This window comes from Vanacampus margaritifer, unplaced genomic scaffold (assembly GCF_051991255.1).
Source record: "Vanacampus margaritifer isolate UIUO_Vmar unplaced genomic scaffold, RoL_Vmar_1.0 HiC_scaffold_188, whole genome shotgun sequence".
NCBI classification, from domain to species: Eukaryota; Metazoa; Chordata; class Actinopteri; order Syngnathiformes; family Syngnathidae; genus Vanacampus; species Vanacampus margaritifer.
Genome location: NW_027520898.1, coordinates 1 through 10000, shown reverse-complemented (window position 1 = coordinate 10000; position 10000 = coordinate 1).

Sequence of the window (10000 nt, the reverse complement as noted above, 5' to 3'; positions counted from 1 at the left end):
TGTTGCTGGTCGTTGGTGCCTGTGTTCGGGGCTTGTTGCTGGCCGTTGGGGCCTGTGTTCGGGGCTTGTTGCTGGCCGTTGGTGCCTGTGTTCGGGGCTTGTTGCTGGTCGTTGGTGCCTGTGTTCGGGGCTTGTTGCTGGTCGTTGGTGCCTGTGTTCGGGGCTTGTTGCTGGTCGTTGGTGCCTGTGTTCGGGGCTTGTTGCTGGCCGTTGGGGCCTGTGTTCGGGGCTTGTTGCTGGCCGTTGGTGCCTGTGTTCGGGGCTTGTTGCTGGTCGTTGGTGCCTGTGTTCGGGGCTTGTTGCTGGTCGTTGGTGCCTGTGTTCGGGGCTTGTTGCTGGTCGTTGGTGCCTGTGTTCGGGGCTTGTTGCTGGTCGTTGGTGCCTGTGTTCGGGGCTTGTTGCTGGTCGTTGGTGCCTGTGTTCGGGGCTTGTTGCTGGTCGTTGGTGCCTGTGTTCGGGGCTTGTTGCTGGCCGTTGGGGCCTGTGTTCGGGGCTTGTTGCTGGCCGTTGGTGCCTGTGTTCGGGGCTTGTTGCTGGTCGTTGGTGCCTGTGTTCGGGGCTTGTTGCTGGCCGTTGGGGCCTGTGTTCGGGGCTTGTTGCTGGCCGTTGGTGCCTGTGTTCGGGGCTTGTTGCTGGTCGTTGGTGCCTGTGTTCGGGGCTTGTTGCTGGTCGTTGGTGCCTGTGTTCGGGGCTTGTTGCTGGTCGTTGGTGCCTGTGTTCGGGGCTTGTTGCTGGTCGTTGGTGCCTGTGTTCGGGGCTTGTTGCTGGTCGTTGGTGCCTGTGTTCGGGGCTTGTTGCTGGTCGTTGGTGCCTGTGTTCGGGGCTTGTTGCTGGTCGTTGGTGCCTGTGTTCGGGGCTTGTTGCTGGCCGTTGGGGCCTGTGTTCGGGGCTTGTTGCTGGCCGTTGGTGCCTGTGTTCGGGGCTTGTTGCTGGTCGTTGGTGCCTGTGTTCGGGGCTTGTTGCTGGCCGTTGGGGCCTGTGTTCGGGGCTTGTTGCTGGCCGTTGGTGCCTGTGTTCGGGGCTTGTTGCTGGTCGTTGGTGCCTGTGTTCGGGGCTTGTTGCTGGTCGTTGGTGCCTGTGTTCGGGGCTTGTTGCTGGTCGTTGGTGCCTGTGTTCGGGGCTTGTTGCTGGTCGTTGGTGCCTGTGTTCGGGGCTTGTTGCTGGTCGTTGGTGCCTGTGTTCGGGGCTTGTTGCTGGTCGTTGGTGCCTGTGTTCGGGGCTTGTTGCTGGTTGTTGGCGGGGCTCCATGATGGCGGGTGACCAGGGGCGACTGGCGGGTGACCAGGGGTCAAAATCGGCTGGCGGGTGCCCAGGGGTTGACATTGGATGGCGGGTGACCAGGGGTCAAAATCGGCTGGCGGGTGCCCAGGGGTTGACATTGGATGGAGGGTGCCCAGGGGTCAAAATCGACTGGCGGGTGCCCAGGGGTTGACATTGAATGGCGGGTGCCCAGGGGTCGAAATCGACTGGCGGGTGCCCAGGGGTTGACATTGGATGGCGGGTGCCCAGGGGTCGAAATCGACTGGCGGGTGCCCAGGGGTTGACATTGGATGGCGGGTGCCCAGGGGTCGAAATCGACTGGCGGGTGCCCAGGGGTTGACATTGGATGGCGGGTGCCCAGGGGTCGAAATCGACTGGCGGGTGCCCAGGGGTTGACATTGGATGGCGGGTGCCCAGGGGTCGAAATCGACTGGCGGGTGCCCAGGGGTTGACATTGGATGGCGGGTGCCCAGGGGTCGAAATCGACTGGCGGGTGCCCAGGGGTTGACATTGGATGGCGGGTGCCCAGGGGTCGAAATCGACTGGCGGGTGCCCAGGGGTTGACATTGGATGGCGGGTGCCCAGGGGTTGACATTGGATGGCGGGTGCCCAGGGGTCAAAATCGACTGGCGGGTGCCCAGGGGTTGACATTGGATGGCGGGTGCCCAGGGGTCGAAATCGACTGGCGGGTGCCCAGGGGTTGACATTGGATGGCGGGTGCCCAGGGGTCGAAATCGACTGGCGGGTGCCCAGGGGTTGACATTGGATGGCGGGTGCCCAGGGGTCAAAATCGACTGGCGGGTGCCCAGGGGTTGAAATTGACCAGGGGGAGAGCGCCTGCCATAGCCGAAATAGGAGCGCTATGGGCGGCCTGCCTCAGCAGATTTGGCCCCCCAAATCCTGGTTCTCAAAAATTTTCAAAGTCAACTTTTTTCAAAATATTTTCAGAGTGCCACTTCCCAGGGGGATTCTCGCCTGCCATAGCCGAAATAGGAGCGCCATGGGCGGCCTGCCTCAGCACATTTGGCCCCCCAAATCCTGGTTCTCAAAAATTTTCAAAGTCAACTTTTTTCAAAATATTTTCAGAGTGCCACTTCCCAGGGGGATTCTCGCCTGCCATAGCCAAAATAGGAGCGCCATGGGCGGCCTCAGTGAGCACATTTGGCCCCCCCATCCTGGAGCGCCATGGACCAGGGGGAGAGCGCCTCTCTTTGGGGCTTGTTGCTGGCTGTTGGCGGGGCTCCATGGACCAGGGGGAGAGCGCCATGGACCAGGGGGAGAGCGCCTCTCTTCGGGGCTTGATGCCTGTTGGCGGGGCTCCATGGACCAGGGGGAGAGCGCCTCTCTGTGGGGCTTGTTGCTGGCTATTGGCGGGGCTCCATGGACCAGGGGGAGAGCGCCTCTCTTTGGGGCTTGTTGCTGGCTGTTGGCGGGGCTCCATGGACCAGGGGGAGAGCGCCATGGACCAGGGGGAGAGCACCTGCCATAGCCGAAATAAGAGCACTATAGGCGGCCGCCCTCAGCACATTTGGCCCCCCAAATCCTGGTTCTCAAAAATTTTCAAAGTCAACTTTTTTCAAAATATTTTCAGAGTGCCACTTCCCAGGGGGATTCTCGCCTGCCATAGCCGAAATAGGAGCGCCATGGGCGGCCTCAGTGAGCACATTTGGCCCCCCCATCCTGGAGCGCCATGGACCAGGGGGAGAGCGCCTCTCTTTGGGGCTTGTTGCTGGCTGTTGGCGGGGCTCCATGGACCAGGGGGAGAGCGCCATGGACCAGGGGGAGAGCGCCTCTCTTCGGGGCTTGATGCCTGTTGGCGGGGCTCCATGGACCAGGGGGAGAGCGCCTCTCTTTGGGGCTTGTTGCTGGCTATTGGCGGGGCTCCATGGACCAGGGGGAGAGCGCCTCTCTTTGGGGCTTGTTGCTGGCTGTTGGCGGGGCTCCATGGACCAGGGGGAGAGCGCCATGGACCAGGGGGAGAGCACCTGCCATAGCCGAAATAAGAGCACTATAGGCGGCCGCCCTCAGCACATTTGGCCCCCCAATCCTGGTTCTCAAATTTTTTCAAAGTCAACTTTTTTCGAAATATTTTCAGAGTGCCACCTCCAGCGGGGGCTCTCGCCTGCCATAGCCGAAATAAGAGCACTATGGGCGGCCGCCCTCAGCACATTTGGCCCCCCCATCCTGGAGCGCCATGGACCAGGAGGAGAGCGCCTCTCTTCGGGGCTTGATGCCTGTTGGCGGGGCTCCATGGACCAGGGGGAGAGCGCCTCTCTTTGGGGCTTGTTGCTGGCTGTTGGCGTGGCTCCATGGACCAGGGGGAGAGCGCCATGGACCAGGGGGAGAGCACCTGCCATAGCCGAAATAAGAGCACTTTAGGCGGCCGCCCTCAGCACATTTGGCCCCCCCATCCTGGAGCGCCATGGACCAGGAGGAGAGCGCCTCTCTTCGGGGCTTGATGCCTGTTGGCGGGGCTCCATGGACCAGGGGGAGAGCGCCTCTCTTTGGGGCTTGTTGCTGGCTGTTGGCGTGGCTCCATGGACCAGGGGGAGAGCGCCATGGACCAGGGGGAGAGCACCTGCCATAGCCGAAATAAGAGCACTATAGGCGGCCGCCCTCAGCACATTTGGCCCCCCCATCCTGGAGCGCCATGGACCAAGGGGAGAGCGCCTCTCTTCGGGGCTTGATGCCTGTTGGCGGGGCTCCATGGACCAGGGGGAGAGCGCCTCTCTTTGGGGCTTGTTGCTGGCTGTTGGCGTGGCTCCATGGACCAGGGGGAGAGCGCCATGGACCAGGGGGAGAGCACCTGCCATAGCCGAAATAAGAGCACTATAGGCGGCCGCCCTCAGCACATTTGGCCCCCCCATCCTGGAGCGCCATGGACCAGGGGGAGAGCGCCTCTCTTCGGGGCTTGATGCCTGTTGGCGGGGCTCCATGGACCAGGGGGAGAGCGCCTCTCTTTGGGGCTTGTTGCTGGCTGTTGGCGTGGCTCCATGGACCAGGGGGAGAGCGCCATGGACCAGGGGGAGAGCACCTGCCATAGCCGAAATAAGAGCACTATAGGCGGCCGCCCTCAGCACATTTGGCCCCCCCATCCTGGAGCGCCATGGACCAAGGGGAGAGCGCCTCTCTTCGGGGCTTGATGCCTGTTGGCGGGGCTCCATGGACCAGGGGGAGAGCGCCTCTCTTTGGGGCTTGTTGCTGGCTGTTGGCGTGGCTCCATGGACCAGGGGGAGAGCGCCATGGACCAGGGGGAGAGCACCTGCCATAGCCGAAATAAGAGCACTATAGGCGGCCGCCCTCAGCACATTTGGCCCCCCCATCCTGGAGCGCCATGGACAAGGGGGAGAGCGCCTCTCTTCGGGGCTTGATGCCTGTTGGCGGGGCTCCATGGACCAGGGGGAGAGCGCCTCTCTTTGGGGCTTGTTGCTGGCTGTTGGCGTGGCTCCATGGACCAGGGGGAGAGCGCCATGGACCAGGGGGAGAGCACCTGCCATAGCCGAAATAAGAGCACTATAGGCGGCCGCCCTCAGCACATTTGGCCCCCCCATCCTGGAGCGCCATGGACAAGGGGGAGAGCGCCTCTCTTCGGGGCTTGTTGCTGGCTGTTGGCGGGGCTCCATGTACCAGGGGGAGAGCGCCATGGACCAGGGGGAGAGTGCCTCTCTTCGGGGCTTGATGCCTGTTGGCGGGGCTCCATGGACCAGGGAGAGAGCGCCTCTCTTTGGGGCTTGTTGCTGGCTGTTGGCGGGGCTCCATGGACCAGGGGGAAAGCGCCATGGACCAGGGGGAGAGCGCCTGCCATAGCCGAAATAGGAGCACTATAGGCGGCCGCCCTCAGCACATTTGGCCTGTCGCCGCTGTCCGCTGGCCGCTGTCCGCTGGCCGCTGTCCGCTGGCCGCTGTCCGCTTTCCCCTTTACTTTCAGCACTTTCAGCACTTTCAGCACTTCCAGCACTTCCAGCACTTCCAGCACTTCCAGCTCTTCCCCCTCTTTCCCTTCTTCCAACTGCGGGCGCGCCGGGCGCACAGGGGCTCGTGCGGAGGGGTGTGTGTGCGTGCATGTGCCGAACAAGGAGGAGAGCGCCTCACTTCGGGGCTTGTCGCTGGCCGTCGGCGGGGCTCCAAGGACCAGGGGGAGAGCGCCTCTCTTTGGGGGCTTGATGCTGGCTGTTGGCGCGTGTCTTCGGGGCTCCACGGACCAGTGGGAGAGCGCCTGTCTTCGGGGCTTGATGCTGGCCGTTTGCGGGACTCCATGGACCAGGGGGAGAGCGCCATGGACCAGGGGGAGAGCGTCTCTCTTCAGGGATTGACCAGGGCTCCAATCTTCCCATTGAAATGAATGGCGGGTGACCAGGCGTCCAAATCCCCCATTGAAATGAAGGCCGGATGCCCAGGGCTCCAATCTCCCCATTGAAATGAATGGCGGGTGACCGGGCGTCCAAATCCCCCATTGAAATGAAGGCCGGGTGCCCAGGGCTCCAATCTCCCCATTGAAATGAATGGCGGGTGACCGGGCGTCCAAATCCCCCATTGAAATGAAGGCCGGGTGCCAAGGGCTCCAATCTCCCCATTGAAATGAATGCCGGGTGACCGGGCGTCCAAATCCCCCATTGAAATGAAGGCCGGGTGCCCAGGGCTCCAATCTCCCCATTGAAATGAATGGCGGGTGACCGGGCGTCCAAATCCCCCATTGAAATGAAGGCCGGGTGCCCAGGGCTCCAATCTCCCCAGTGAAATGAATGGCGGGTGACCAGGCGTCCAAATCCCCCATTGAAATGAAGGCCGGGTGCCCAGGGCTCCAATCTCCCCATTGAAATGAATGGCGGGTGACCAGGCGTCCAAATCCCCCATTGAAATGAAGGCCGGGTGCCCAGGGCTCCAATCTCCCCAGTGAAATGAATGGCGGGTGACCAGGCGTCCAAATCCCCCATTGAAATGAAGGCCGGGTGCCCAGGGCTCCAATCTCCCCAGTGAAATGAATGGCGGGTGACCAGGCGTCCAAATCCCCCATTGAAATGAAGGCCGGGTGCCCAGGGCTCCAATCTCCCCATTGAAATGAATGGCGGGTGACCAGGCGTCCAAATCCCCCATTGAAATGAAGGCCGGGTGCCCAGGGCTCCAATCTCCCCATTGAAATGAATGGCGGGTGACCAGGCGTCCAAATCCCCCATTGAAATGAAGGCCGGGTGACCAGGCGTCCAAATCCCCCATTGAAATGAAGGCCGGGTGCCCAGGGCTCCAATCTCCCCATTGAAATGAATGGCGGGTGACCAGACGTCCAAATCCCCCATTGAAATGAAGGCCGGATGCCCAGGGCTCCAATCTCCCCATTGAAATGAATGCCGGGTGACCAGGCGTCCATATCCCCCCCCCATTGAAATGAATGACGGGTGACCAGGCAGGCGAGAGCCCCCGCTGCAGAGGCTCCAGAGGTGGCACTCTGAAAATATTTCAAAAAAAGTTGACTTTGAAATTTTTGGAGAACCAGGATTTGGGGGGGGCAAATGTGCTGAGGCAGGCCGCCCATAGTGCTCCTATTTCGGCCTGGGCGCGCCAGAGCACCCCCCTGGAAGTGGCACTCTGAAAATAATTAAAAAAAAATGACTTTGAAAATTTTTGAGAACCAGGATTTGGGGGGGGCAAATGTGCTGAGGCAGGCCGCCCATAGTGCTCCTATTTCGGCCTGGGCGCGCCAGAGCACCCCCCTGGAAGTGGCACTCTGAAAATAATTAAAAAAAAATGACTTTGAAAATTTTTGAGAACCAGGATTTGGGGGGGGCAAATGTGCTGAGGCAGGCCGCCCATAGTGCTCCTATTTCGGCCTGGGCGCGCCAGAGCACCCCCCTGGAAGTGGCACTCTGAAAATAATTCGAAAAAAGATGACTTTGAAAATTTTTGAGAACCAGGATTTGGGGGGGCAAATCTGCTCAGGCAGGCCGCCCATAGTGCTCCTATTTCGGCCTGGGCGAGCCAGAGCCCCCCCTGGAAGTGCCCCATTCATTTTCAATGGCCGGGTGACCAGGCGTCGAAAAATGCCATAGGAAATGAATGGGGCCCATTCATTTTCAATGGCCGGGTGACCAGGGGGCCAGTACCACCTGCCGCCATTAGGGGCGCTGTAGATAGGGGACCTCGTCCCCCCATTCGAGAGGTTTGCCCCCAAACCTCAAAATGTATGGGGTACAATATCAGGAGCGAGCTTTTTAAGACGAAAAATTTTCAGAGTCAACTTTCTTCGAAATATTTTCAGAGTGCCACTTCCCAGGGGGATTCTCGCTTGCCAAGGCCGAGATAAGAGCACTATGGGCGGCCTGCCTCAACACATTTGGCCCCCCCAAATCCTGGTTCTCAAAAATTTTCAAAGTCAACTTTTTTCGAAATATTTTCAGAGTGCCACTTCCCAGGGGGATTCTCGCTTGCCAAGGCCGAGATAAGAGCACTATGGGCGGCCTGCCTCAGCACATTTGGCCCCCCCAAATCCTGGTTCTCAAAAATTTTCAAAGTCTGCTTTTTTCGAAATATTTTCAGAGTGCCACTTCCCAGGGGGATTCTCGCTTGCCAAGGCCGAGATAAGAGCACTATGGGCGGCCTGCCTCAGTACATTTGGCCCCCCCAAATCCTGGTTCTCAAAAATTTTCAAAGTCTGCTCTTTTCGAAATATTTTCAGAGTGCCACTTCCCAGGGGGATTCTCGCTTGCCAAGGCCGAGATAAGAGCACTATGGGCGGCCTGCCTCAGCACATTTGGCCCCCCCCAAATCCTGGTTCTCAAAAATTTTCAAAGTCTGCTCTTTTCGAAATATTTTCAGAGTGCCACTTCCCAGGGGGATTCTCGCTTGCCAAGGCCGAGATAAGAGCACTATGGGCGGCCTGCCTCAGCACATTTGGCCCCCCCCAAATCCTGGTTCTCAAAAATTTTCAAAGTCTGCTCTTTTCGAAATATTTTCAGAGTGCCACTTCCCAGGGGGATTCTCGCTTGCCATGGCCGAGATAAGAGCACTATGGGCGGCCTGCCTCAGCACATTTAACCCCCCCCCAAAATGCGCCCACCCACCTTCTCCCACGTTACGAGCCGCATGCAAGACCCGCCTTCGGAGGGCCCCCGCCGGCCGGCCTCGCGCCGGTGTTCGGGCGGGCGGCTCCTCCGGCTCGCGGGTCGCCTTCCAGCGCCCCGGCGACACGCGAACGTCGGCCCGATGGCCAGCGCCCGCACGCCCCGGCGCGCCCGATCGGAAGCGAGGCCGAGACGCACCCCACGCTCCGTACCCCGGAGCTGTCACCTGGCTGTCCTACGACGGAGCCCGGCGCCCCGCAGGCCCTCTCGTCCCCCACAGACCCGCGCTCACGCCTCGTCAGGGGGAGCTTGGCGCCCGCAGGCGGCGGCGGTGCCTCCGGAAGCACGGTTTCTCAAACCCTCCCACGAACCGAACACGTAAGGCGAGGCCGAAGCACCTGGCACGCCGCGCCGAGGGAGGAGGCCCCCTACCTCGCTCCCTCCCCGCACCGCAAAGCCCGAAAGGCAATCGTACGCCCGCCGGCCGGGCGGCGGCGGCGTCCGTGGCCGGCCAGTCCGGCCTTCTCGCCGCCCTTCGCCCCGGCCGCGCCAGAGGCTACCTGGTTGATCCTGCCAGTAGCATATGCTTGTCTCAAAGATTAAGCCATGCAAGTCTAAGTACACACGGCCCGTACAGTGAAACTGCGAATGGCTCATTAAATCAGTTATGGTTCCTTTGATCGCTCCGCCGTTACTTGGATAACTGTGGCAATTCTAGAGCTAATACATGCAAACGAGCGCCGACCCCCGGGGACGCGCGCATTTATCAGACCCAAAACCCACGCGGGTTCGGCGGGCGGCGGGCCGCGTTCCTCTGTCCCCGCTCTCCCACCCGCCCGCCACCCGGCGGGAGAGGGAGGAGGGCGGGCGGCGGGGAGCCACCCCCGCTCGCCGGCCCGGCCCTCTTGGTGACCCTAGATAACCTCGAGCCGATCGCCGGCCCTCCGCGGCGGCGACGTCTCATTCGAATGTCTGCCCTATCAACTTTCGATGGTACTTTCTGCGCCTACCATGGTGACCACGGGTAACGGGGAATCAGGGTTCGATTCCGGAGAGGGAGCCTGAGAAACGGCTACCACATCCAAGGAAGGCAGCAGGCGCGCAAATTACCCACTCCCGACTCGGGGAGGTAGTGACGAAAAATAACAATACAGGACTCTTTCGAGGCCCTGTAATTGGAATGAGCGCATTCCAAACCCCTGGGCGAGGAACCATTGGAGGGCAAGTCTGGTGCCAGCAGCCGCGGTAATTCCAGCTCCAATAGCGTATCTTAAAGTTGCTGCAGTTAAAAAGCTCGTAGTTGGATCTCGGGACGCGAGCTGACGGTCCGCCGCGAGGCGAGCCACCGTCTGTCCCAGCCCCTGCCTCTCGGCAGCCCCCGGGATGCCCTTGACTGCGGTGTCCCGCTTCGGGGCCCGAAGCGTTTACTTTGAAAAAATTAGAGTGTTCAAAGCAGGCCCGCGACCGGCCTCGCATAGCGCAGCTAGGAATGATGGAATAGGACCCCGGTTCTATTTTGTGGGTTTTCCCTCCTGAACTGGGGCCATGATTGAGAGGGACGGCCGGGGGCATTCGTATTGCGCCGCTAGAGGTGAAATTCTTGGACCGGCGCAAGACGGGCCAGGGCGAAAGCATTTGCCAAGAATGTTTTCATTAATCAAGAACGAAAGTCGGAGGTTCGAAGA